The sequence below is a fragment of the Eptesicus fuscus genome, unplaced genomic scaffold (assembly GCF_027574615.1).
Source record: "Eptesicus fuscus isolate TK198812 unplaced genomic scaffold, DD_ASM_mEF_20220401 scaffold_55, whole genome shotgun sequence".
Lineage (NCBI taxonomy): Eukaryota > Metazoa > Chordata > Mammalia > Chiroptera > Vespertilionidae > Eptesicus > Eptesicus fuscus.
This window is the reverse complement of record NW_026557627.1, coordinates 165,508-190,277: the sequence shown is the minus strand read 5'-3', so window position 1 is coordinate 190,277 and position 24,770 is coordinate 165,508. Positions and strand designations below refer to the sequence as shown.

General features: G+C 42.5%; 1 long non-coding RNA gene and 2 pseudogenes across 1 annotated transcript; 2 read left to right on the top strand and 1 right to left on the bottom strand.

Annotated features, from left to right (window-relative positions):
* The first annotated feature begins 12,596 nt into the window (after positions 1-12,596).
* Positions 12,597-13,265, top strand: LOC103304308 (neugrin-like; annotated as a pseudogene).
* A 2,106-nt stretch (positions 13,266-15,371) lies between these two features.
* LOC129148495 (protein SET-like) lies at positions 15,372-16,110 on the top strand (annotated as a pseudogene).
* Positions 16,111-20,139: 4,029 nt separating this feature from the next.
* On the bottom strand, positions 20,140-24,124 carry LOC129148496 (uncharacterized). Its single transcript, XR_008555475.1, has 3 exons — positions 24,066-24,124; positions 22,028-22,151; positions 20,140-20,763 (listed from the first exon to the last, which is right to left on the bottom strand). It is a non-coding gene; the product is annotated as an uncharacterized LOC129148496 (long non-coding RNA).
* Between the last annotated feature and the right edge of the window lie 646 nt (positions 24,125-24,770).

Sequence of the window (24,770 nt, the reverse complement as noted above, 5' to 3'; positions counted from 1 at the left end):
AACTCAAAATGGAACTCCTATTTGACCTAGTAATTCCACTCCTGGGAATATATCCGAAGAAACTAGAAACACCAATCAGAAAGGATATATGCACCCCTATGTTCATAGCAGCACAATTTACAATAGCTAAGATTTGGAAACAGCCTAGGTGCCCGTCAGCAGATGACTGGATCGGAAAACTGTGGTACATCTACACAATGGAATACTATGCTGCCATAAAAAAGAAGGAATTCTCATCATTTGCAGCAACCTGGATGGAGTTGGAGAACATTATGCTAAATGAAATAAGCCAGTCAATGAAAGAAAAATACCACATGATCTCACTCATTTATGGATAATAAAGAACATTATAAACTGATGAACAAAAAGATAGATACAGAGACAGTAAAGCATCAAACAGACTTTCAAATTACAGGGGGAAGATTAGGGAGAGGTGGGGGATATAATAAATCAAACGAAGGACTTGTATGCATGCATATAAGCATAACCAATGGACGCAAAACTCTGGGGGGTGAGGGCATGTATGAGTGTGGGGTGGGGGGAGGGCAATGGTAAGATATGTACACATATAATACCTGAATTAAAAAAATAAGTAAAATGAGAGACAAAAGCATTGGAATCCTGTAGAAAAAAGGGCAAAATTTTCTCTTTAAAGGACAATTTCTAATTGGAACAGAATTTTAAAATATGTTAACCTTCTGTGTGGTTTTTTCCCCCCAATTATTTTAAGTGGCAAAGTTTGGAATAAAACCTCTAACTCCAATCCCATTCCTTCATGTCCTCAATTCCATGGGACATGACTGTCATGGCCTCTGCACAACTTTCTGAAAAGGTGCACAGTCGTTTATTCCGGTTCAGTCCGGGTCTTTGGAAGATGTGAAGTTATCTTTTTTTTTTCTTAATATATTTTATTGATTTTCTACAGAGAGGAAAGGAGAGGGACAGAGAGCTAGAAACATCGATGAGAGAGAAACATCGACCAGCTGCCTCCTGCACACCCCCCACCGGGGATGTGCCCGCAACCAATGTACATGCCCTTGACTGGAATCGAACCCGGGACCCTTCAGTCCGCAGACCGACGCTCTATCCACTGAGCCAAACCGGTTTCGGCAGATGTGAAGTTATCTTTTGATTAAGAAGGCACTGCAGAGCAAATTCTATTGCTTTATAATTATAAGTTATACAATTAAATTACTTTATATTTATAAATTATTATGTTAGAATTTTGCTGGCTGAATTTTTATGACAGTCTATAAATGTTTACAGTTCCTACTTTTGTATTCCTGGGCCTCACATACTGAGAGCTTAACGATGACTTGTAACATGAAGGACAGATAAATTAATTTTTTAATTTCTACATATGTAAATAAGTGATTACAAAATGGAAGGGAGGTCATTTTGAGACATGGTAACAAATATATTAAATCAGAGGACCTGATTTCTTACAGTCCATAATAAATATCAATTACATTATTTTGTACATTTTATATGAGGCAATGCATACTAACTACACTATATGAGAAATTAAAGTCTTAATTTTTTCCACTGAATTTACTATGACCTTCTTTGTCATTCTGCCAACATTCTGAATATGTAAAATACATCGAACAGACCTTTTATGAAGATTGGAGAAGAGAGAGAGTTCTACTATTCCAATGAAAACAAAAGAATGTTTTATTTTGAACACTGTCAGCTAAAATAAAAACTGACCTAACTTCAGTCATATTGTATCATTATATTTTAATTCAAAACCACTAGATTCACTCTGAAACATGCAATTACAAAATAAAAGACAACAGCATGAATTTGTACACCTGGCTTAGTTCCTGCCACTGGTAGCTCCGTGCTGTTTCTCAGAGAGATGCCGAGCTCTGTACAGTTTCTTTCAAACTCCCAACCGGTCCCCGCACAGCCCCCACCAGGAAGGAGAAAGCTCAGCAAGTCCAGTCAGTCCCCGCCTCTGGCTGCCTTCTTCCTGGGCCCACGGTGCACTGCTGCCATGGAGCTGCAGCTCACGTATCCGCATGCCTCTGCCTCCCTCTGCCTCCCGTCAGGATGCTCAGCTCCATCTCTACACCTGGGATCCCAGACAGACTCACTCTGAGGCCCAATTATTCTAACTTTTCTCACCAACTCTGTCCTGGCCCAACGGTCTAGAACCACACATCATGGGTGACTTCGGCTTAAGTCTCCAGTGTGCAGGGGAACACTTCTAGCTACCATCTGACGAAAGGAGGCCACACCCTTCATAAATCATCTATTGACATCGTCTAGTAATCTTTATGGGCAAAGAAATTTTCATAATACAGTCTATGAAGTTGTGCATTATGGCCTATTTCTCATTCTCAAAGAAAGTAGAATAGTGTATCTTAGACCTTTTTGTAAAAAACCTTTCCCCTCCCCATCCCTTTCCTGAAAAGCTTTTTATACATACAAATACCATTAGCTTTCTCTTTATCCTTTTCCTGGTTGACTGAACAATCTTATCCATTCCTTAGTTTTATGGTTTCTTCAGTAAGTCTTTACTGAGTACCTAGTAACATGTCAGACTCTGGGCTTACTGCTAGGGACACAGACACAAAGGGATCCTCAAAGACTCCACAATCCGATGAAAAGACAAACTAGCAAATGAACTGTCAGGCAGAGCAATGACTCTCAATCCTGCTCAAAATTACTGGTGGAGGGCTTTAGTTAGGCAGTCTGTGGAGGTCCCAAAGCATCTTTTTAACTTTTATATTAAAAAAAAACAACACGTAAAACACAACAAAAAAGGAGACAGAATCACGCAGTCATCCGCATTTGCTTTTTAAAAACCGTAAGTAATTTCGAGGCACGGGGGTGGAAGCATACAATGTACTAACCCGGTGGTCGGCAAACTCATGAGTCAACAGAGCCAAATATCAACAGTACAACGATTGAAACTTCTTTGGAGAGCCAAATTTTTTAAACTTAAACCTCTTCTAACACCACTTTTTCAAAATAGACTCGCCCAGGCCGTGGTATTTCGTGGAAGAGCCACACTCAAGGGGCCAAAGAGCTGCATGTGGCTCACGAGCTGCAGCTTGCCGACCACGGAACTAACCAACAGCAGATGCGTGAGAGGGAACCAGAGTGGGTGCAGAGGACGGGTGGCCGTCTGAGGAGATGGGACAAGGGAGTGAGAAGCCTTCCAGAGGACAGGACTCACACGGGGCCTTTAATACTGGAACTCCTAATCCAGTGATGGCGAACCTATGACACGTGTCAGCACTGACATGGGTAGCCATTTCTGATAGATGAAACATTTGCTGCTCCTGAGGATGAAACTTTTGCGACTAGAGTCTTGGAGTTAGACTAGTCACAAATGTTTCATCCTCCCCTATTAGACACTCTGTGCTAGAGGTCTCTAGGCCAAAACAACAGAAGTCCAGCACTGAGCATCTAGTTCTGGGACTTCCGGTTAAGACGGGATCTTTGCCCTCACTTCCGCCGGCAGAGCAGGGAGCAGCGGAATGCAGTGGGGGACGCATCTCTGGGGGCCCTGCCATTACCAGTAACCAAATAACAGTTAACCACAGCAACCATTATCTACTGTTCTGGGGTGTCATGGATTTCTAATCCATCATTACTGAGATAAGTGAGGGGGAGGCTGGGAGAGGCGAGGGTTTGTGGCGTGCTATGGGTGCCGTTTCCCGCCATTAGAAATAGCGCCAGTAATTTTAATTCACATAAGGAACACCATCTTGCTCCATAGTGCAGATTCCTTTTCACCACTATTACTGCTGTGCATCCTTATTAACCCCTATTTCTGCTTATTAACCCTGCCCTTTCCTAAAAGACAGTTATATGCACCATTTTGTGGTTAGTTAGGCTAGTTAACCCCTAATTGCCTGCAGGCCTAACAAGCTATCTATAATTCTATCTTCTGTCACTGCCCCTCTGATGGAGAACCCAAAAAATAAAAAACTACGGTTAAGTAAAGGAAGTGGTAGTAACAATGGCCGACCCTTTCAAGAGACATGGACCGAGATATATGGCTTTATAGAAAAAAATGGCAGATCATTTTGCGTTCTATGTACTGAAATGGTAGTAAGCAGAACGTGGAATATAAATAGACATTTTGAAACTAATCATTCCCAGCTCTTGGAAAAAAAGTGAGGATGAAAGGAAGGAATACATTTCCAGGTAGCTACACCTTTATAAGAGCCAATCTAATTCCATTCTTAAATTTATGAAAGGCTCTACAAATTTAACATCTGCAAGTTTGAGCATTGCTCACTCTATAGCTCAGCATGGAAAAGCACTCAGTGAGGGAGAATTTATTAAAGAAACTCTCCTAAGATGTGCACCAGTTCTATTTCATGATATGCAGAATAAAGATGCAATTATTAAGAGAATATCTGAGTTACCACTCAGTAGAAATATCATAAAAGACCGAATAATGAGACTGAACACAAACGTACAACATCAATTAAAGAGAGACATAAGGAAGTGTAAATATTTTTCAATCTCTCTTGATGAAACTACTGATGTCACATCACATGCTCAGTTGGCCATTATTGGTCAATATTCTGATGGTCTCACAATGAGAGAAGAGTTGATAAAGTTAGTATCAGTGTCAACAAGTAAATCAGGAAGCGAAATATGTAAGGTTGTTATACAAACATTTTGTGACCTAAGCATTGATATCTCTAAAGTTGTGTCAGTGACGACAGATGGGGCACCCGATATGGTGGGGGGAAAAGTCGTATTTGTCAAATTGTTTACAGAAGCTATTGGACATCCGATTGTGCCTTTTCCTTGTATTATCCATCAGGAGGCTTTATGTGCCAAGGCAGGATTCACCGACTTAAACGACTTAATGTCAGTTGTTACAAAAATAGTTAATTTAATAGCTGCTCGCTCCCTTCACAAGCGAGAATTTTCAGCACTTTTACTGGAGGTTGATTCCAACTACAGTGGACTGCTGATGTACAATAATGGAAGATGGCTGAGCCGAGGCAAAGTTCTTGAGCGCTTTGTGGAGTGCTTTGAATAAATTAGGGTATTTCTTGACGATAAGGATCTGGGAAACTTTCCTCAGCTTAATGATGATAAGTGGGTCAACACCGTGATGTTTTTTACAGATCTCTCTGTTCATATTAATGAACTGAACTTAAAGTTACAAGGTTTTGTCAAAAGTATTGATGTTATGTTTGGATACATAAAAGCTTTTGAAAGTAAAGTTAAAATTTTCAAGCAAGATGTAGAAACTAAAACTTATAAGTATTTTCCTCGAGTAACAAAGTATTTTGAGAAGGCCAGTGCAGCTGTACAAAATGAAATGGAACTCTTGCATATGAAGTACCAGCATGTTTTAGACTCATTACTTGACCAGTTTAGTGATAGATTTAGTCAATTTAGAAGTCTAAAACAGACTATGAAAATAATTAAGTATCCTGATGTAGTAGTCTACAGTGGTTTGGAATTAAATGGTTTCCAATGGATGCAAATTGATGATTTGGAGATTCAACTTGCGGAATTTCAAGACAGTATCTGGGCTCAGGTGTTTGTCGACTTGAGGTCAAAGCTTGAGAATCTGGAAAGGTGCCGCTTGGAGAATCAAGAGGAGTGCCACTACGAACAGGAAATTTGGAGTGCCTGGAACTGACTACCAGACACTTTTAGCACCCTGAAAAATATAGCAAAGGCTTTACTCACAATTTTTCCTTTTTGTGAGGCCTTATTCTCAGCATTAAATAATATCAAAATCAACACAAGAAACAGATTGACAGATTAAGTTAGTAGTGCTTGCTTGTGCCTGAAGTGTACAAAATACCAACCTTCAATTGAAGATTTAGCCAATGAAATTCAGCAACAAAAAAGTCACTAATAGGCAGGTTTGTTAAAGAATTCCCCCACCCCCTCACTTATCTTAGTTCATGGCACCCCGCACAAGCTAAATAATATCAAGACCAACAAAAGAAACCGACTGACAGATGAACAAAGAAGTCACTAAGCCAGTAAGTTAAATATTTAGTTTTTGGTTTATTAAATACAATTATATATAACAATTATACATTTATGTCATTTAAACTATAAATATCGCAAAATAATGTTTTTTCCTCAAAGTGACACACTACCCAAGTTATGCTCAGGTTTTGGTGAAGTTTGACAAACCAAGCTCAAAAGGGTGCCGATCATTGATATATACACTGAGTGGCGAAGAAATTATGATCTCTGATGCATAATAATCTGGCCACTCGGGTATATATCCTATATAATAAAAGGTTAATATACAAATTGTCGCCTCGACCAGGAGTTCAACCAGCAGGCAAGCTGGCCAACTGCCCATGTCCCCTCGCCAAGGTCAGACTGCCCAGACCCCACCCATGGACGAATTCATGCACCAGGGGTCTTACATATACACACTGAGTGGCCAGGTTATTATGCATTCAGAGATCATAATAATCTGTCCACTGTGTGTGAGAGTGTGTGTATGTGTGTGTGTGTGTGTGTGTGTGTGTGTATATATATATATATATATATATATATATATATATAGATATAGAGAGAGAGAGAGAGAGAGAGAGAGAGAAAGAGAGAGATCTATTTTTTGTTCCATTAATTTTATACATTCTAGTAATTGATATATGTATAGAAGGACTTCGGGTTACATCAGAGATCAGTTGCTATGGCGCGACATAATATAATTCTCGCTGTAAGTCAAAACCCACCTACATAAGCTCCTACATCACTCACATGGCACACGTACACAGCAGAAATGAAGTGAAACAGTAAAAAAAAAAAAAATTTAAAGAAAAATAACAATTCCCGACCTTTACTTGTAGTAAATAAATAATAAAAAGCATAAAGCACATACGTACATATAAGGGTAAATACTGGATTATCCTTACCTTTAGTACTGTTGTTGGCTTGCACACTGGACGTTGCAAAGTGGAGAAAGACAGGCTTACACTAGGCTGCTGCGGGGAGGAGGTTTGAGAGGCAGAACCTGCAGATGATGCATGTGATACTGGGTCAGGTGAGTCTGGAGAGGCAGAACCTGCAGAAGGTGCTGGAGATCCTGGGTCAGGTGAGTCTGAAGAAGCACATGAGGTAGAGGGTACGGGATCTGTTGCAGGCCTCTCCACCTACTTAAAATAATGTTTGAGGCTAGTCTGGAAGGATACCTTCTTCTTGTCCTCCCAAATCTCCTTGTAACACCGCAGCCTATCCATGACCCCTCTGGCAACCTTAGTGTACCTGTCACTGTTGGGGTCCTGAGCCTCAAACCTTGCAAAGGCATCCTCTATCATAGCAAAGGCCCTAGCTAATTCCCTGCTTGTAAATATCCTGGGCTCTGGGGTTGGTGTGTCTTCGTCTTCAATGAACTGCTGTTTCAGTTGAGTGAGGTCCTCGGCAGATAGCTCCTCTCCATAGATGCCAGCAGCTCTGTGACATCCTCAGCCTCCACCTCCAAATCAAGTTGCTTACTCAACTCAACAACATTCTTGATGACAACCTCAACTGAATCCTCAAATCCATGGAAATCGTTCACAAACTGGGGACACAATTTTTTCCAAACACCATTCAAGTTCATCTGCTTAACTTCATCCCAAGAATCAGAAATGTTTTTCACAGCAGCAAGAACATTGTAAGATTTGCAAAAGTCATTGAGAGTCAATTCTTTATCCTTCTCCGATGCCATAAAAGCCATAGCAAATGTCCTTCGGAGGTAGTAGGCCTTGAAAGAGGCAATGACACCTTGGCCCATAGGCTGTAAAAGGGAGATGGTGCTAGGTGGAAGGTAAACCACCTTGACATTTGTATGAAAGTCATTCAAATCGGCAGGGTGACAAGGGGCATTGTCCAGCACTAGCAACACTTGAAAGGGCAGCCCCCTTGAAGCACAGTAGTCCTTGACTTCTGGCACAAAATGGTTGGTGAACCAGTCCTCAAATACGCTAAGTGTCACCCATGCCTTCTTGTTAGATTTCCAGATGACAGGTAGTAGACCCTTCCATATGCCCTTGATTGCCCTTGGATTCTCGGCCAGACACACCAAGGGCTTCAGCTGGAAGTCACCAGCAGCATTAGCCCCAAGTAGCAAACTCAATCTCTCCTTGCTGGCTTTATGTCCTGATGCTGTCTTCTCCTCCTTGGCAATGTACGTACGTGTAGGCATATGCTTCCAGAACAAGCCTGTCCCATGCACATGAAACACTTGGTGATCACAGTAACCCCCTTCCTAATTATCTCAGCCAACGCACTAGGAAAATCACCTGCTGCTTTGGCATCATCACTAGCAGCTTCCCCTGACAATTTAAGATTATGCAAATTAGCACGAGCCTTAAAATGCATAAACCAACCTTTGCTAGCCACAAACTCTTCACTTTCACTCCCTTCCCCCTTTTCTTTGTTCAAGGCCTCAAACAATCTTTCAGCCTTCTCCTGAATCAACATCAGGCTAACTGGGATTCGCCGTCAATGCTGCTCATCCAGCCAAAGCACTAATAATCTTTCCATCTCAATAATGAGACCACTGCGCTGCTCTGTAACCACAGTTGATTTCATAGGAGCAGATCCTTTCACATGTTCAAGTACACGCTTTTTATCACTGACTAGAGGCCTGGTGCACGAAATTCGTGCATGGAGGGGGGTTGTCCCTCAGCCCAGCCTGTACCCTCTCCAATATGGGACCCCTCAAGCGATGTCCAACTGCCCGTTTAAACGGGCAGTCGGACATCCCTCTCACAATCCAGGACTGCTGGCTGCTAACTGCTTGCCTGCCTGCCTTCCTGATTGCCCCTAACCGCTTCTGCCTGCCAGCCTATCACCCCTAACCACTCTGCTGCCAGCCTGTTTGCCCCCAACTTCCCTCCTCTGCCAGCCTGGTCACCCCTAACTGCCCTCTCCTGCAGGGTTGATCACCTCCAACTGCCCTCCCTTGCAGGCTTGGTCCCTCTCAACTGCCCTCCCTTGCAGGCCGGGTGCCTCCCAACTGCCCTCTCCTGCTGGCCATCTTGTGGTGGCCATCTTGTGTCCACATGGGGGCAGGATCTTTGACCACATGGGGGCAGCTATATTGTGTGTTGCAGTGACGATCAATCTGCATATTATTCTTTTATTAGATAGGATAGAGGCCTGGTACAGGGGTGGGGGCCAGCTGGTTTGCCCTGAAGGGCATTCCGGATCAGTGGGGTTCCCTTGGGGTGTGGGGCGGCCTGAGCGAGGGGCCTGTGGTGGTTTGCAGGTCGGCCACGCCCCCTGGCAACCCAAGCGAGGCCCTGGGATTTATTTTCCTTCTACAATTGAAACTTTGTAGCCTGGAGTGGAGCCAAGCCTGGGGCTCCCTCCGAGGAGGCCGGCAGCCATTTGTGTTGGGGTTATAATTGAAACTTTGTTGCCTTAAGCTGGTGGGCCCAGCCAGGGTGTGCGGAAAGCTTTGCTTCCCGTTGCTGGCGGCAACCCTGGCCTGCTCTCTCAAGCTCCATTCTGCCGCCATTTGTTTGAATTTGTTTACCTTCTATAATTGAAACTTTGTAGCTGGAGTGGAGGCTTAGGCCTGACCAGGGCAGGCGGAAAGCTTGGCTTCTTCTGTTACCTAGGAAACCTTGCTCTCTGTGGCTGTAGCCATCTTGGTTTGGGTTAATTTGCATACTCGCTCTGATTGGATGGTGGGCGTGGCTTGTGGGTGTGTCGGAGGTATGGTCAATTTGCATATTTGTCTATTATTAGATAGGATGATATTCACGACAGTCATATGACATACGCCAAGCAACCGGCCGATGTTCCTCGGTGTTTCGCCCTTTTCCGAGCATCTTATTATGTCTCCCTTCACTTCCATTGTGAGGGCTTTCCTTCTTTTTATAGCACTGCCATCAGAATAATCTGCCTTATGCTTAGGAGCCATAAGGAAGGGCAAAAAGTGTTCAAAATAACAATACAAACAAAAGAGAGCGAATGAAGCACAATCCAAAACAGCTTATAAACGGCGACTGAATGACAGCGTCTTCCTTGTATAGCGCCATGTGATGACTTATTCATCCATCCGCTGGCCAACTGGTTCCCGGGCGAACTTTGTACAAACGACTTACATTGAATGACAGGACTTTTTTTTTTGTATAAATAAATTGCAAATGGTGACATAATCATAAAATGACCTATGTCGAGTCCGAAGTAAACTGAGGACTGTCTGGAGAGAGAGAGAGAGAGAGAGAGAGAGAGAGAGAGAGAGAGAGAGAGAGAGAAAGAGAGAGAGAGAGAGAGAGAGATCTATTTTTTGTTCCATTAATTTTATACATTCTTTGATTAACTCGTGTAATTGATGTGACCAGGGTTGGAACTTGCAACCTTCCATTATTGAAATTATTCACTGACCCACTTAGCTGTTTGGCCTTGGTCAGACATATGTGAAATTTTAAGTAACAACCGAAAAATGTACCTGAGAATAGATAGATTCATCTATTCTCAAAATCCATCATGATGACTTAAATGAGGGGTCCTCAAACTATGGCCCACGGGCCACATGCGGCCCACAGAGGACATTAATCCGGCCCGCCAGGTGTTTTTGCAGCCACTGCCTGTCCTGCTTAGCAGCCGACTTAGCAGTGTGGATAGGAATTTGTTCATAGGTTGTTGTTTTTTTAAACTATAGTCTAGCCCTCCAACGGTCTGAGGGACAGCGAACTGGCCCCCAGTTTAAAAAGTTTGAGGACTCCTGAGTTAGATAGTGGTGGAAGGTTAGAATAGCATTCACGGGATTATAAAAGTGTCTTTTTTTCAAACGAAATATTTAAAGTAAGCTATATCAATGTAAGATTTTATTATTGAATCAATTATTTTATAGGCTGAGAATGAAGCACTGATGAGGTCAGTAGGAACTTGGCATCAGCATTGCAGGCAGGCAGGGAAACACCAAAAGTGTATTTTCTTTTAATGTCCATTTCAAATAAATTCTACTTAAATCAATCTTTAGAAAAGGTTTAATCTTGATGCTTCCCAATAATTTTACTGTTTTATTGTGAAAAGTTTTGAACATATTTGGTGCTACTGAATCAGCGTATTGAATATAAAATATAATGATGTACTACTGAAATATATTATCATGTCCATGTTCAAAATCATCATTTTGGCTGTTTGAACCTCACAAGGATGAGAGTGTTTATACCACGGATATTAATAAAGATTACAAACTTTCCATAATTAGTACACGCATATAGCTTTTCTCCAATTTGAACTCTCTTGTGGTTAAGGAGGTGATTATTGCAGGTAAAAGACTTCCCAGCCGAAACCGGTTTGGCTCAGTGGATAGAGCGTCGGCCTGTGGACTGAAACGTCCCGGGTTCGATTCCGGTCAAGGGCATGTACCTTGGTTGCGGGCACATCCCCAGTGGGGGGTGTGCAGGAGGCAGCTGATCGATGTTTCTCTCTCATCGATGTTTCTAACTCTCTATCCTTCTCCTTTCCTCTCTGTAAAAAATCAATAAAATATATTTAAAAAAAAAAAACTTCCCACATTCACTACACTCATAAGTTTCTGCAACACTGTGAACGCTCAGGTATTAAGTGAAATTACTGTCTAAAGGACTGCCTGATGGTACTCAACAAGCCTCAGACACACCCTGCACAGCAAGGACGCTGCCTCCCAGGCCTCCTCCTACTTACTCACCACGAGTGGGCTGAAGCCTGTGAGTCCTGGGAGAAAATGAAGAGGTCAAAATGCCCGCCAGGAGGAGGAAGGCGGAAGTCCCGCCCTAACCGGATGCACTGTCACAAAGTGTCCTTTAGCTCCACCTACGTGGTCGCATTCCTTTCTGGGTAATGTCGTTTTCTCAAACGCCAAGGGGAGGGCTAGCATGCCAGCCAATGACATTGGTGAATAAAGGTGATGTGGTTCAGCAAGTGGCCCTGGGGAAGGACAAGATGGGGCCAGAAGCCTGGTTAACTGGAACAGACCGGAAGATCTCCCAGGAGAGGGCTGTGGGGAGAACCGGGAGAGATACCCCAAAGAATATATGCACAGGTGAAAATGGGAGACATCTGGAATACTATCAAGGATCAAAAAGACATATTAATTTTTTTTAAATATATAATATAGCCCAGCTGGTGTGGCTCAATGGTTGAGCACTGATCTATGATCCATGAGGTCCTGGTTCTATTTTTGGTTAGGGAATATATAAATAGAGAAAATTCCTCCCTGGTGGGGCCCAGAATTTGAGAGACATTTTCCTCTGGACCCGCTTGTAATAAATGTAACTCCATCTGTAAGTATTGCTTGGTTATTCTCCAGTTTTCTGTAACAGTACCGGCTCCTTCCTGGACCCTCAGCCTGAAGCAGGGCCTTGCTTCTTCCTTCATCAGAAGCATAGGGACAGGTGTTTGGCTCCTTTGGGACCACAATTGCTCACTTCACGAAGGATGTATTTCATCGCATTTTATAGAGTTTGCCTGGCTCAGGGGCTGCTGTTGTGGGTGTTAGATTTCCTGGGGCAATGAACAAGGAGACAGGGTTGGGGCGTTCCCTTTTTTAGCTGAGATGCTTCAACCACCCACGTTGCTCCCACGCATAGCTTCTGCCATTGGTTCTCTCCCCCAGCGCCCTGAGAGGACAGAAAAAAGCCATTCTGTTCCAGAAAATTCAGAGGCAAATGGAGCTGTGAGGGGTCCGGCCCAGGACTCTGACCAGAGAAGCCCGGGAGCAGATCTGGTATTTACATGAAGAATTTCCAGAGTCCTGTTCAATTCCCAGATTCGCTGAAGGCTTGGTTGTTAGCTCCGATGTGATCAGAACGGTTTTAAAAAGCAAGTTTGAGCCCACATTGGAGAAGAAACTGAAGCTGGATCAAAAGGTCCTTCAGAAAGCTGGGCTTGCCCACTCTCTCTGCCAGCTTCCAGGCCCTGGGGATGCCTGGGAGCTGCTTTGTGCAGGTCTCCCTGTGTCAGGACCTGAAGCCTCATCCCAAGGCCACAGTCACAGCAAAGCTTTGAGGGTGACAGAACTGAACACTCATAGAGTACAAACACACCGAGGAGACAGAGGGAAGGAATCAAGGAGTCCAGAGCCTAGAGAAGGAAAGCTTTGTGCCTGTTGCTGAAACCCAAGGTCAGCACAGAGAACTGCAGAAGTACTCCACCAGTGGTTGTGAGGGCACCAGAGGCACTGACAGCGATGGATTGCCAAGTGTGAAGGAGCTGGAAGCATTGAAGGCAAGAGAAGTGGGTGAGCAGAACTTGAGCAGCAAGGTAGTGTAGAGGGGGCGAGACTTCTTTGAGACAACGGGAACTTCCTGTACAGAATTTGAACTGGAGCCTGGTTGGTGGAGGTGTCATGTAAAGCACAGCTGAGCGAGCTATTGGAGCTGCCTGGATTTGTGTGTGTGGCTTGTCCACCTTGGAAATGATGAGCCTGAAAATGGAAGGAGCCTCTTGGATTTCAATCTGACAAGGACCGTGAACTTCACAGGGCAGATGATGTGGGCAGTGTAAATAACAGGCTGGGTGTAGTCTAGCTCCTGGAGTATGGCTCCTGGTCTGACCATGTGGATATTCAGTACTCACCATTCTTGCTTAGGCTTTCTATGTGTCGAAACCAGCCTGTGTCACATATGTTAGGAGTTGTTTGTCTTTACAATATGTATATGGGAGGAATTGAAAAGTGTTGCTTCTGACATTGTTTACTTCTAGATTAATGACCACTAAAAGTTCTGGAGCTGCTTAATCAAATGGTTTTATAAATTTTGTGCAAAGTAAAGTGAAATGCAGCAAAAAAAATAAGTATATACATATATGCATAGTCCATGGACATAGACAATAATGTGCTGAGTGCCTAGAAATGGTGGAGGCAGGGTAGAGTAAGGCAAAGGGGGATGATGATGGGGAAATTGGGTCTATTTGTAATAGAGCCAACAATAAAAAAGATAGTTTGCCCATATGGCATGGCTCAGTGGTTGGGCATGGACCCATGAAACAAGGCATCTCTAGTTGGATTCCAAGTCAGGGCACTTGCCTAGGTTGGGGAGCTCCATCCCTGTAGGGAGCATGCAGGAGAGAACTGATCAATGATTCTTTCTCATTATTGATGTTTCTCTGTCTCCCTCCCTCTCTAAATAATCAATAAAAAAGAAGAGTTAAAATTGATTTGATTCAACCACACCAATTTGAGTGAAGACCATCACGTTATCTCCCAGGTTCTCTAAGCAAAATCATGCCTTGGTCTGTTTTGCAGAAGATGTCCCAGGCATAACTGTGTTTAGGAACAGGAAGCAGCCTGGAGCAGGTCGGCCTCCCCTTGGTCTGTAGTGTTAGAGTTCATTACTTCATGTTCAAAAAGATTTCACTGCACAAGTTCAGAAGATTTTGAGGGTACATCAATTGAAACTGGGGATAATGAAAGAAAGGAGGCCTTATGATAGAACAGGAAGCAGCAGAGAGAACAGGAAACAGCAAGCTCCTTTGACTCTCTGGAAACATTGTGGGAAATAAATAAGCCAAAGCAAGGCTGCTGTTAGCTCACTGGGAATTCAGAGTAAAGGAGGCCTTGAGCGCAGATTCAGGGGTTAGGCCAGGACGAGATGCCACTGCTCATTGCTACCCTGGTTCCAGGTTGTGTAGGATCCCTGAAAATCTTAGGAGAGCTGGGCAAGCTTGGTTCAATGTTTCAGTGTTAACCTATGACCCTGCAGGTCACTGCTCAATTCCTGGTCAGGACACATGCTCAGGTGGTGGACTGGATTCATATTGTGGTGCATGCAGGAGGCAGTCTATCAGTGATTCTCTCTCATCATTCATCTTTCTCTCTCTCTCTATCCCCCCTCCCTCCCTCCCTGAAATCAATAAAAATATAGTTTTCAATGTATATTTTAAATCAATTACACTTACATCAAAGTTTTAAAAATAATTAAAACTTGCCACTTCCCATTATTTTACTATTTTATCATGAATGTTCTTGAGTATATTTGTATCCAATGCATCAGCGTGTTTGTAGTAAAATATAATGATGTGCTACTGAAATATCCTAGCAGGCCCATGTTCAGTGCCAACATTTTGTCATTTTGAAACTAATCATGATGAGAGTATTTACCACCAGGAATAAATGGTGGAGAATGTTAGCAACATAGATTTAACTTAAAAGTGTATCATGCAAGTGGGCATTAAATTGTGCATAAGATAAAATGTGAGAAAAACAATTTTCATTCCAGTATTCAAAACATACTGTATAGTTCCAAGTGGAAAAGAAACCAATTGTGTCCTTAAGGAATGGGTGAAGTGAATAGAAATGTCTTAGATGCTGAACTGCCTCCTATTGGTTAAATCCTAAATTCATTTTAAAAATTGAAAAAGTGAGTGCTCAGTGCACCTTTGAGCCTGGCGACTTCCCATTGATCAGATCCTAGGACTTGCCTCACAGCATGGCTCCCAAACGCCAGTCTTTCTCTCACCTCAAACAAAGAAACCGAACCTGGCTCCAGCCCCCACGCTGGAGAAGAAGCCGACCCCTCTGGTAGTGCTTAAGGGAGAAAAAGAATAGCAAGAAGCGATTGGACATATTGATGAAGTACAAAATGAAATAGATAACTTAATGAATAAGCCAGTGTAGAGATTTTGGGAGTAGAACAGAAATATAACTAACTCCGCCAACCATTTTTTCGGAAGAGGTCAGAATTGATCCCAAAAATCCCAAATTTGGGGGTAACAACATTTGTGAACCATCCACAAGTGTCTGCACTGCTTGGGGAAGAGAATGAAAAGGCGTTGCATTACTTAACATGAGTTGAAGTGAGAGAATTTGAAGATATTAAATCAGGTTACAGAATAGATTTTTATTTTGATGAAAACCCTTACTTCGAAAATAAAGTTCTCTCCAAAGAGTTTCATTTGAATGAGAGTGGTGTTCCATTTTCAAAGTCCACTGAAATCAAATGGAAATCTGGAAAGGATTTGACAAAACGTTCAAGTCAAACAGAGAATAAAGCCAGCAGGAAGAGACAGCATGAGGAACCAGAGAGCTTCTGTACCTGGCTTACTGACCATTCTGATGTAGGTGCAGATGAGTTAGGAGAAGTCATCAAAGATGACATTTGGCCAAATCCTTTACAGTACTGCTTGGTTCCTGACATGGATGATGAAGAAGGGGAAGGAGAAGAAGATGATGATGCATGCATGAATTCATACACTGGGCCTCTAGTTTATATGTATATTAAAGCTTGTTTTAAATCAATTACATATATATCAAAATTTTAAAAAATGTGTAAAACTTACCAGTTTGGAATAATTCAGCTGTTTAATTGTGAATGTTCTTGAGCACATTCATTGCTACTGTATCAGTATGCTAAAAATCTATTTATATGAAAGGCTAAGCAACCTGCTCAACTTCAAGAAAGGTAGCTATGACCTGCAATGACCACCAGGGTGCAGACGCTCAACACAGGAGCTGCCCAGTGAGTTGTGGTTACTTGACAGCAGTGGTTCACAGGTAACGCACTCCAGAACCAGAGAGGAGGGAGCCTGATTCTGGGTTGTGTCCCCAAGAACTGCCCTCTCGAAATCCAGGACACCTCGGGGGATGTCGGAGAGCCTGATCCTGGCCAATCTCCACAGGCCGGGCCCTCCTTTTGAAAGGGAGGAGAGAAACAACAATCATCTACCTCCTGCACGACAACTCCAGGGGATTCAGGAAGGCATGTGCCCTGCCCTGGAATCAAACCAGTGGCTGAGGGACCCCACCCATTTCACAGGTGTCCTACAAGCCTCAGCACCGTTGGCCAAGGAGGGACTGTGAGAGGTTGGCACTAGGGAGTGTGGGGCCGATCTCACCAAGTCCCGCCCCACCACACACTTTTGGATTAATTTAATTTCAATGTGCACGCATCCTTGTACCTGGTCACTAGTAAAATATAATGATGTACTACTGAAATATCTTATGGCCATGTTCAATGCCATCATTTTGAGAGTTTGAATGTGGTGAAATTGTCAACTACTGCTAACCTACACTTCACTTATTGTATTATTAAATGCTTAGACTTAAAGAACACTGGTGCAGGATATTAACAATGCAGATGAAACTTTTAAGTGTATGGTACAAGTGGGCTATAAATAGTACATAGGGTAAACATTGAGAAAAATATATATTGTTTTTAGAATTCAAAAGAAAGAATTCCATATGGCAAAGAAGTTACTAGAGTCATTGGGGAATGAGTGAAATTCAAACATATGTCTTAGAGGCTGCACTATCCTCCTATTGGTTAGGATAATAAATTAACTTTAAAGTAGACAAAAAATTCTGAGCAGACATTTTAACAAAGGAGATAAAGACAATGTAAAGAAATGCATAAGAAATGATGACCATCAAACATTTTTACAGAAATGGAATGAAAACAAAAGCAAGTTAACAATACTCGCCGATAGGGCTCGTATTTAAAAAGATTAACATTCACATGTACTGGCAGGGTTTCAGAAAAATGAAATTTTCATTACTGTGGGTGGGTCGGGAGGCAAAGTGATTGACCATTTTAGATCACAGTTCCCCAGATGTTAAAATATAACACATTCACGGACACTGGAACAGTTTGGTAAGTAACACATACACCTGTAGAAAGAACTCAACACAATATTCCCAACTGTTTTATTTATAAAACCCCAAACATAGAAATAACTGAAACCATGCGCAGCTCAATAGTTAAAGTGGTTACCCATAGAATACAATATTTCCTGGAAATAAATATTTACATAAATATCAGTGTCGAGTCTCAAAATATCTGTGTAGCATGATGTAATCCAGTATTTCTTAAAGATAATACACATTTTAGTACCAATAAAATTGTAAAAAATATTAACTACTCTATTGTACAGGAAGGTAAATCAATGTCTGCATGGAGGGCTGGGAGGCAGAAAGATTACAAAAGCATTGGAGGTAAATACAGGGTTAGGCAAAGTAGGTTTTAAGTTGTTGCAACTGAAAATAATACAATAATTAATAAAGAAGAACACAAAATATAAACTCCCTATGGCCACTGTGCCTCATTTTGTTGGGTGTGATCACATTAACGGAAAGCCACTGGTTTGATTCCAGGTCAGGGCACATGCCCAGGTTGTGGGCTGGATCCCCAGAGTTGGGCATGCAGGAGGCAGTTGATCAATGATTCTCTCTCATTGATCTCTCTCCCTTTCTCTCTCTCTCTCTCTCTGAAATTATAAAGTATATTATAAAAAAAATATTTCCATCAAATTCAATAGGAGTGCTGACTACATACAAAAGACATCCTGGGACAGATTGCAGGGTTATCCTTCCTCTTTCTTTGCCTTCTTGCCTGTTGAGCAACTACATTATGTGAACACCTGAGGGACCAGGGAATACACAACACCATTAGATTATTCTGCCAATGACATCAGCTACACGGAAAAGTTTTGGAGGTCCTGAGAATGTCTGTACATAAAGGACACACAAGCCACAGGCCCAGAACATCTGTGGCCTTATGTTCAGGAGAGGCACTTATCACCTAATTTACTGCAGCCTTCCCCACTCACTATTGAACCGGTGTTTCTGTCCTCATTGTGGTTCCACCTCAGAGACTTACAACAAATGACACCAACCTATGAAATGTCATACTTCTTGACACATGTCTCCTTTGCAGTACATGGAGAGCAGGTTCCCTAAACATTGCTGAGGCTTATGTAGTACATACTGTGAACAGAGAACATGATTCATATTGGTCACAGAAGCAGAGCAAAGATCTCATCTTCAGACTGTCCTTTGCCATCAACAATAATCGAAGCACTAGGCAGAAAATTAAATGCACAGAGTCACATGGTCTTTCTTTTCAGGCCAAGGACCGCAATAAGTAATAAGCCAATATTGGACAGAAGTGATTTCCGGACATTATGTTGTCTCTTTCAAACCACATACACTTTTGGATAAACATAATATCTATTCATCTCTACATGCTGAAAGATCACATTTGTGTTTGCAAATCATCTCTGGTAGTGATTAAACTAAAATGAAAGGTACAAATCTAAAAATACCTTTACAAAGATTCTAAACCAGAGCACAGGAGAACAAGGGGTTTGCAGGTTGGTGAATAAGAATCCCCCCAAATTTATCAAAGCATAATGTGAGTACCACTATGTCCCTGAAACAGGTGGCACTTCTTAGCTGAGAAGGGGTGCTCGGGATGAATCCAGGGTCAGGTCCATTTTCTCGTCACAGAGAAATGAATGAAGATACTGCCAAGAGCTTGGAGGAACCATAATGACATCCAACAGAAGTGAGAACACAGAATACATTCCCCTGAGCACCCAGAGGTGCTGACCGATGCACACTCCTCAGGTGGGTCAGGTGTTAGAGGTGAAATCTCTTCAGCAACAAAGAGACAGTGACATCATTTGGGTGGTAGGTCGAGGCATGTTAGTAAGCACAATGCAGCTCCCTCAAGTCTCACTTGTACCTCAAATTTATAAGGAATCCAGCAGAGTGTATGTTCCCATAAAAGGGGTTTACATTGATGTAAAAGGTCTCATAGAGCCCCTTAAGTGTTCTTATAGTAAGTGAGAAAAATAAAACATTCCCTGCACATTTATGGCTTTTCTCCAGTATGAACTCTGTGGTGTCTAGTGAGGTGAGACCTTTAACTGAAATGCTTACCACATTCACTACACTCATATGGCTTTTTTCTAATGTGAACTCTGTGGTGTATAGTGAGGTTAGACCATAGACTGAAATGCTTACCACATTCACTACACTTATATGGCGTTTTCCCAGTGTGAACTCTGTGGTGTGTAGTGAGGGAAGACCTTCGACTGAAATGCTTCCCACATTCACTACACACAAATGGCTTTTCTCCAGTTAAACTCTGTGGTGTATAGTGAGGGAAGACCCTCGACTGAACTACTTCCCACACTCACTACACTCATACAGCTTTTATCCAGTGTGAACTCTGTGGTGTATAGTGAGGTCAGCCCTTTCACTGAAATGCTTCCCACATTCACTACACACAAATGGCTTTTCTCCAGTGTGAACTCTGTGGTGTACAGTGAGGTGAGACCTTTGACTGAAGGACTTCCCACAATTACTACATGTATAACACTTTTTACTAATGTGAACTCTGTTGTGTTTAATAAGAGCAGGGCTTTCACAGAAGACGTTCCCACAATCAGTACACTCACAGGGCTTTTCTACAGTGTGAACTCTCCCAAGTTGTAGGTGGTTAAAGATTTGTCTGAACATTTTGCCACATTTATTATACTCATTAATCATATCTCCAGAGCAGAGACCTTTCTGATAAGCAACTTTCTGTCTTTGGCTGGCAGCTCTTTCACATTCAACCCACTGGTGATGTGTTTTTCCACTGAGACATTCCTGTGAAATCTCATTGTTACTGTGTGGCTCCTCAGTGTTCAGAGTGGCCGGGTGCTGCAGAAGCCCTGAGATGTCTGGGGAGTCTACCCTACCTCAGTACTAGCTTCCGGCACCCCAGAGAAGTACAACCAGCAAGTTGTAACAAGCGAAGCACTCTCAATTATCTTCTTTCCAGGGCTTCTCTCCACAGGCATCCTTCTGCTGCTGGTGAGGTTTTGTACTGAAACACAAGTCTCTCACACATGCATCACTGAAGAAAACAGTCTTCTCATAGTATGCCACTTGTGTCTCAGTTAGCTGCAAAATATCTTTTAACACCAAGAAGCACGGCTTACACAGATGGGTCCTCTGGGTGGCTGCAGCTGTCTTGGAAGCTCTGACCTGAGAACCTCCTACAGATACACTGTGATCAGAATAGGCCTCCACATCATTCATTTTATGCCAAGGACCTGAAAACAGAGGAATGATGCAGAAATGAATGTTGAATGTGGTGACAGAGGGAAGTCCCATGATAAAAGTGTGTTGCACATAATACATTGGTCTCATGCAATTGGCTGAAAATTCAAGAGCTGACAGATGAACTAATAAGATGCAACTGTGAAGTTCTTGACCACTGAAGATCACAAAACAAGAGAGACTTTAACAGAAATTGAGCAAAAACATGGCAAGCACCACATGGAAGAGAAGCTCATTCTGCTGCAAACAGCATTCAGTATATCTCTGCCTGTGACATGGGCAAGCTGTGCAGAAGGTTGGTAACATCTCACTCCAAGTAAAATTAAATAAACAAGTAGCTGGTGTTTGAGGGGTTTTTAAGTATGTATGTGCTCCTTATAACACTTGCATAGGTCCATGTTGTAGTATACTGCAGAAAGAGATGTGCAGAGGAATAGGTGATGCAAAAAGGACACAAAGGCAAAGGTAGACAATGCTAGGAAGTCACCAATGAAATGACAAGTCAGCAAAGTGTCAAGTGTGGAAAAGAAAGGTATAAATGAGGTGTGGCCATTGAAACCTGCACCAAACACTGTTGTACAGGAGCAGGTTCCCGATATAATCTGAACACCATCGTTATGTCATACTTCCCCACAGTTGCCAGTAACCCAGGTTAAGCATCCTCTAGGACCATCCTGTACGTTCACCCTGGAGAAACCCAGGGTTCTCCCTGCATCTCCTTTTCTAGACATATGAACAAACAAATATTCTGAGTATCAATGAAAACACAACAGAGGTGAGTAGCCATCACTTGCCCATAGCATTCAGCTTGCAATAGTATCCAGGGAAGGTAATATTACAAACAATAATTGGAGGGTCTTACAAGAACAGCCCCTGGTTCATGTATGGAAAGAAGATAACTGACACAGGGTCTTTATCGACAGGAAAGGTGCAGAATTGGAAGCCATGGATCTGGATAGAGTCACCCTCCCTGGAGTGGAAGAGCAGGAGGGACCCATTAAGCGGTCTGTAAGACTGCTGACACCCAGACACTTCCTGCTGTTTCTGAGGCAACTGGTGTTAGGGAGGTTTATAGAGTTTATTGCTCAGAGCTCTTTGCACAGCTCGGCACTGGCGGGAACAACCCATTTCACAAGACAGTGGGGAAAATTAACTGAGCCCATGGTCTGGCTTTGAGAGAGAGAGAGTGCTAAGTCTGGAGAATAAATAAGGAGTGGGCATCACCTCAGGACACTAGGAGAGATGTGAAGGTCTTACCTAAGAATGATACAAGTGCAAACACTTCCAGCATCACATCACAGTACAGACGTCTCTGAGCCTCATCAAGGATCTCCCACTCCTCCTGAGAGAAGGCAATGGCCACGTCCTCAAAGTTCATATCCTGTCATAATGGGCACAGAACCTCCCATGATAAGATTCTCTCTTGAGATTCCAAGTTTTCCATACTAACCACCCTGCACATGCATATGCTCCCCTTCTCTTCATCAGAGAAGAAAGCAGCCCTTGGTCCCATTAAAGTCAATCTCTCCTTATATTCTTACTGATGCTGTGTCTTCCCACAACAATAAAGGCAGAGGAACAGATACAAGTTACCTGTGCTCTCATCCTCAAATAGGAGTCACACTGCCCCCTTTCAATACTAGTTGGTGTCAGGAACATAGGGTAGGAGGATATATTGCACATAATGGGAATGTACTGGATTTGACTCTGGTCTTGTCAGGCAATGCCCATGTTGTCCTCCAAATTGTCCCTCCAAAACACCAAACAACATGGTAATGCCCATTTCACTTCTGACCCCAATCCCAGTTGGCTGAGGCCATCACTCTGCATTACCTGCTACCCATAGTTCTTTGATCCACACTTGTCTCACACAGCTTCATTCCCAAAGACACAACTTCACTGATAACACAAATAAGCCATGACGAGGACAGGGTGTTTTCTAATCAGCTTCTTTCCCCAAATTCTAGTTCACCACCTCTGTGATATATTTCTCTCTCACCCTTCTGTGTGTGTGTGTGTGTGTGTGTGTGTGTGTGTGTGTGTGTGTGTGTGTTTATTAGTGGACCAGTGCATGAGTTTCATGCACGGGGGTAGGGGTGTCCCTCAGCCTGGCCTGCACCCTCTCCAAACTGGGACCCCTTTGGGGATGTAAGTCGGACATCCCTCTCACAATCCAGGACCACTGGACATGATAATATATTTCAGTAGTACATCATTATATTTTATTTTCAATATGCTGATTCAATAGCACCAAATATGTCCAAAATTTTTCACAATAAAACAGTAAAATTATTGGGAAGCATCAAGTTTAAACCTTTTCTAAAGATGGATTTAAGTAGAATTTATTTAAAATGGACATTAAAAAATACACTTTTGGTGTTTCCCGGCATGCCTGCCTTGCTGATACCAAGTTCCTACTGACCTTATCAGTGTTTCATTCTCAGCATATAAAATATATATACTGAGTGTTCTCTTATGTTCTCTTGAATGCATGATAATCTGGTCACTTAGTATATATCCTATATAATAAAAGGTGAGGGCATGTATGGGTGTGGGGTGCAGGGGTAATGGTAAGATATGTACACATATAATACCTCAATAAAAAAAAAATAAAATAAAATAATAAAATAAAATAAAATAAATAAAAGGTTAATATGCAAATTGTCCCCTCAACCAGGAGTACAACCAGCATGCAGGTTGAACTGCCCATGTCCCCTGCCCCTTGTCAGGCTGGCCGGACCTCACCTATGAAGAAATTCATGCACCAGGGGTCTTATATACATATATATATATATATATATATATATATATATATATATATATACACACTGAGTGGCCAAATTATTTTGCGTTCAGAGATCATAATAATCTGTCCACCGTGTGTGTGTGTGTATACAATATACATATACATTTATATATACATATACATATATATGTATATATATATATATATATATATATATAGAGAGAGAGAGAGAGAGAGAGAGAGAGAGATTTTTTGTTCCATTAATTTTATACACTCTTGCAATTGATATATATGTAGTAGGACACTTCGGGTTACGTCGGAGATCTGTTCCTATGGCGCAACATAATGCAATTTTCGCTGTAAGTTAAACCCACCTAGATAAGCACCTATGTCACTCACATGGCACACATACACAGCAGAAATGAAGTGAAACAGTAAAAAAATTTTAAAATAAAAATAGCAATTCCTGACCTTTACTTATGGTAAATAACTAACAAAAAGCATAAAGCACAAATGTACATATAAGGGTAAATACTGGATTATTCTTACCTTTACTACTGTTGTTGGCTTGCACACTGGACGTTGCAAAGTGGGGAAAGACAGGCTTAAACTAGGCTGCTGCGGGGAGGAGGTTTGAGAGGCAGAACCTGCAGACGATGCATGTGATACTGGGTCAGGTGAGTCTGGAGAGGCAGAAACTGCAGAAGGTGCTGAATATCCTGGGTCACGTGAGTCTGGAGAGGCTGGAGATTCTGGATCAGGTGAGTCCGGAGAAGCACATGAGATAGAGGGTACAAGATCTGTTGCAGGCCTCTCCACCTTCTTAAAATAATGTTCGAGGCTAGTCTGGAAGGATACCTTCTTCTTGTCCTCCCAAATCTCCTTGTAATACCGCAGGCTATCCATGACCCCTCTGGCAATGTTACCTGTAAATGTTGGGGTCCTTAGTGTACCTGTCAATGTTGGGGTCATGAGCTGCAAACCTTGCCAAGGCATCCTCTATCATTGAAAAGGCCCCCGCTAATTCCTTGCTTGTAAACCTCCTGGGTGCTGGGGTTGGTGTGTCTTCCTCTTCAATGAACTGCTGTTTCAGTTGAGTGAGGTCCTCGAAAGTAAGCTCCTCTCCATAGATGCCAGCAGCTCTGTGACATCCTGAGCCTCCACCTCCAAACCAAGCTGCTTACTCAACTCAACAACATTCTTGATGACAACCTCCACTGAATCCTCAAAGCCATGGAAATCATTCACAAACTG